At 38.7% G+C, this 4,512-nt stretch overlaps 1 non-coding gene across 1 annotated transcript; it reads left to right on the plus strand.

Moving 5' to 3' along the window:
• Positions 1–1,349: 1,349 nt before the first annotated feature.
• Trnaa-ugc (transfer RNA alanine (anticodon UGC)) lies at positions 1,350–1,422 on the plus strand. The gene has a single exon. It is a non-coding gene; the product is annotated as a tRNA-Ala (tRNA).
• The last annotated feature ends 3,090 nt before the right edge of the window (positions 1,423–4,512 follow it).

The raw sequence follows: 4,512 nt of genomic DNA on the forward strand, positions 1-4,512 counted from the left end.
ATGTAACTTGTAAGAGATGTAATCTGACCAGTTGTGTCACCAGATATAATAGAGGAAAAGGAGTACTCATTCTTTATCAACCCTCCTTTGTTTTAATCTCAGCTAATATTTCAGGGCTGTGGTATGCTGATGCTGGAGTTCAAGTCTTACAACAGACGTATGCCCAGCTAAGCAGAACCCAGTGTGCTGTTGGTCTTATTGTACTCAGAGTAGTTGTTTTCATATCTTTTTTTGGTTCCTATCATGACAGCTTCTATGACTTTATCTAAAAGCATTCATAGTGCTCACTTTCTTAATAATTTGGCTCAAAATACTTTCAAAGCCCTGAACAATCAGGTGAATATTGATGAAAAGATTGAGACTACACTAAATGCTTTGGAAGCTACTGTTATTAATATTGGAAATAAACTTGCTGCTCTCAAATATAAGCAAAGGCTTAGATGCCACTCCAGCTATAAATATGTCTGCATTACTGTAGCCAAATGTAATGCTTCTCAGTGGGATTGGAAAAAGGTCAAAAATCATCTAATAGGAATTTAGCATAGTAATAACAGTCTGGAACCTATGAAGTTACATCATCACATCCAGAATATTCAGAAAATCAGGATAGAGCTCATGGATCCTGCACCACTTGCTGATCAGATATTTCCTGATTTAAATGGCTTTAATCCTGGCAATATGTTAAAACATTTCACCTGTATACTTTTGAAACGATAGCTTGCTAATTTTCTTTTGTGTTATAATAATAGTTTGCTGTACCCTCAGAGTAGAGATCTGGAACTCCAGGTAACAATACATCACTTATGCTTGAATAATAAAAAAAGGGGGAGATGTTGAGAGCAGCAAATAAATCATTGCTTTGAACAGCCTTGGACAGAAAGACAGTGCTTCTGGGAAGCTTTTGTTGCGATGGTTCTGAGAGAAAGGCCCATTTACAAGGGGCCACTGTTTATGTGATAAATTCCACACCTGGCTTGGAATTTGGGGGTTTGATAGCTTTGATTTCAAATGCCTGCTGCCCTGGGGTAAACGAACTATGGCCATACTTAATAGCCTTGAGGTGCCAGCTACCCAGAGCTAGAGAAGATATTAAAGAAGTAGATAATCTTCAATTACCTCATTCCTGCTTGAGTTTGCTTTTGTTTACCTGGAAGTTTTTCCCACACTAAGTGCTTTTCCTTTTTTTTTTTTTGCCTATATTATAAAACACACAGGGAGCTGGGGTTGTGGCTCAGTGGTAGAGCACTTGCCTAGCATGTGTGAGGCACTGGTTTCAATTCTCAGCACCATGTATAAGTAAATGAACAGAATGAAGTCCATCAATGTCTTAAAAAATATTTTAATGGGCTGGGGATATAGCTCAGTTGGTAGAGTGCTTGCCTTGCATGCACAAGGCCCTGGGTTCAATCCCCAGCACCACCAAAAAAAAAGAAAAAAGAAAAAAAAATATTTTAAAATAATAAACAAACAAACAAATAAATAAATAAAGCACATAGGCTCTCCCTCTTTGTTAGAGGTTAGACCCATCTGGCTGACCAACCTGCTGGGCTCCACTTTTTACCTATTTTCATGTCTTCTGTCTTTATTTCTTATAATTTCTTATAACTTGTAATTTTCTCAATTCAACCCACTGCCTACATTTGGTGAACAGTTCATTCACTGTGCAGAATGCAGCAAGATATTTGGATCCATTTCTCAATTAAATTTGAATTTATGAGCTCCATTTACCTATGTGCCAATTTTTATACCATGTACCTGATATATAGACACAAGCATGTATGTAGACACAACAAAATAATACACAAGTGTGCACACATACACAACAGGAAACAGAGATCTTGCAGCTTTTTGTAGGTAGATCTCCACTGCAGTGCTACAGATATTCATAAAAGCCTCTATTAGATTGAGAGCTAAACCTTGAAAATTGGCCTCTGAACAAACAAAAACAGAGTGTAGAAACCTCTATAGTTAGATAAAAGACTGATCAAAAAGTATATTAATTTAGGTACATAGGATCAAATGTGAATTCATCATAAACCATGAGCTCAAAAATATAGAGTGTGGGCTGGGGTTATGGCTCAGTGGCAGAATGTTTGCCTAAGATGTGTGAGGCACTGAGTTCAATCCTTGGCATCACATTAAAAAAATAAATATGTTGGGCTGGGGATGTGGCTCAAGAGGTAGCACGCTCACCTGGCATGTGCGGGGCGCTGGGTTTGATCCTCAGCACCACATAAAAATAAAAAATAAAATATAGTTGTTGTGTCCACCAAAAACTAAAAAATAAATATTAAAAATTCTCTCTCAAAATAAATAAATAAATAAGTAAAATAAGGGTGTTGTGTTCATCTACAACTAAATATATATATATATATATATATATATATATATATATATATATATATATATATTAAAATAGAGAAACAGAATTTTAAAAAAACGAGAGCTCTACAAAAATAATATGGCTGTAATTAGTAAAGGAGTAGGCAGAACATCTTTATCAGTTCAATTTAATTTTTTGCTGAGATTAGAATGAAAGAATGAGAGAGCCTTGAAAAAGATTATCAAGGTAAACAAGACTGATCATTCCAATTTCCCTTCCCTGTGCTGTAGTGTTTTGGGAGGAATTTGTTAAGAAAGAAAGGTGGTACGATAACCAGCCATTTGGGTTCCACAGTGGCTGGAATTTTAAAGTGTGACTTTTTTTTATTTAGTCCATGTCAGTCCTCTGCAAGCCCTTCAGGCCTCCACAATTTACATTTCAAATGCAAGCCTTGGTGAGAGAGATATTCTGGAAGAAATAAGGAAATCTGAGTTTATTTAACTATTTTTTATTTCCCCAGTTGGTAATTAGGCCAGGTTTTGATACAGAAAATTATGAGACATCATCTCCCATTACTTTTGATGATGAGGCTCTCCTATGAGCAATAAGCTGGAACAAACAAAAGACTTCAGAATCCACAGGGTGCTCACACCAAGAAACTATCTCTTTGACTAGGGGACATCTCCCATTGGAGTCTCTAGCATCAGCAGTTGATGCCCCTCCTTCATGTATGATCTCTGGATTTAACTGCTGCCTTACCAGTTTGGTCATGGCCCATGTGCTTTTTCATGGGTGGCCGTGTGTAAGAGTGGTCTTAGACTAAGCAACCCCATTTTAAAACTCCATTTGAAAATAAAACTTCAGTCCCCACCAGGCAAGCCTACAGAGCCCTCCAATATTGTCAACAGGCATAGCCTGATAAAATACATCACTTTCCACTACCCTGATAAAACTCAGAGTGAAGTCACTGTCATTTGCCTTTGCCCTGATAAAAGTCAGAGGTGAGAGATCAGGGCAGAAACCACCAAACCATATTTCCTGACTCTAAAATGAAAGATGTCACTAAGAAACCTAACAGCTGATAGGAACTGAAAGGGTGAGGAGAAGCCCCAAAATTTATTATAAATGATGGAACAAATGAGCAGACATTCAGCCAGCCAACACTGATGCCCACATGCCAGAGAGCCTGATGAGGACCTGGACTGACATCCCAACTCTTCTCATCATCTGCCTGATTGATCCTCTGCATCATCTTCACCGTTCTCAAACTCTACAGCCACATCTTGACCCTGGTGAGAACAGGGACTTCCTTATGAACCTCTCCTCAACTGGCCTTCAGCTCCACCCCAGGAGAGGCCTCCATTGGTTCCTTATTTAATCACTGTGGTTTGAGTGAGTGTGTATCTGCTGGACTTAAGGCCTAAGGCTTAAGACTTTATACCTGGCACTTAAGCTTAGCATGCAGAGGGAAAGTCTGTAATGAGTCTGTCATGATTAAGTGCATTTGCAGTGCTTAGAATTAACTTAGAATTGTTTGCTTTAAATTTATTATGTCTATTGTGGTGTTCAGCATTAAGGATTATCATTTTCTTGATTTAGAACCTATGGAGTGTGGGGCTGGGGCTGGGGCTCAGCAGTAGAGCACTTGCCTAGCATGTGTGAGGCCCTGGGTTCAATCCTCAGCACCATATAAAAATAAATAAAATAAATATTGTGTCCAACTACAACTAAAAAAAATATTTTTTAAAAAAGAACCTATAGAGTGAAATTATATTGAGTGATTTGAGTGAATAAAGCATAAAAAATGTCAGAAGCATGTAGACATTTTTTATTTCTCCCCTCAACTGCAGATGTCACACCTTTGCTCATCATGTCACCATGAAAAAGATGCAAGCCTATGGATTATCCACACTTACTGTGTGACTTCCTTAGGAACTGTTCCATGACTTTCTCTCAGTCCTAGAGTCTGAACAGCTAGAGTCTTATCTGCAATGGGAGTGGAATGCTCAGGAGGAACAAGCACAGGAGAGCGCAGCAAGGTTCATTCACCAGTACCACTTGATCAGCCAGTCACCACAGCATACCTCATAAGGGCAGTTGGGAGGGGATTTAGAGGAGAAAGCTTTGGGGGTCACTGGGGAGTGGCCCTGGCCAAAACCTTGCAGTTGTTCCAACCCTTTGTCTGTCTT

Source organism: Marmota monax, unplaced genomic scaffold, assembly GCF_021218885.2.
Source record: "Marmota monax isolate L192 unplaced genomic scaffold, Marmota_monax_Labrador192_F-V1.1 WCK01_AAM20220418_F8-fsc00086, whole genome shotgun sequence".
NCBI classification, from domain to species: domain Eukaryota; kingdom Metazoa; phylum Chordata; class Mammalia; order Rodentia; family Sciuridae; genus Marmota; species Marmota monax.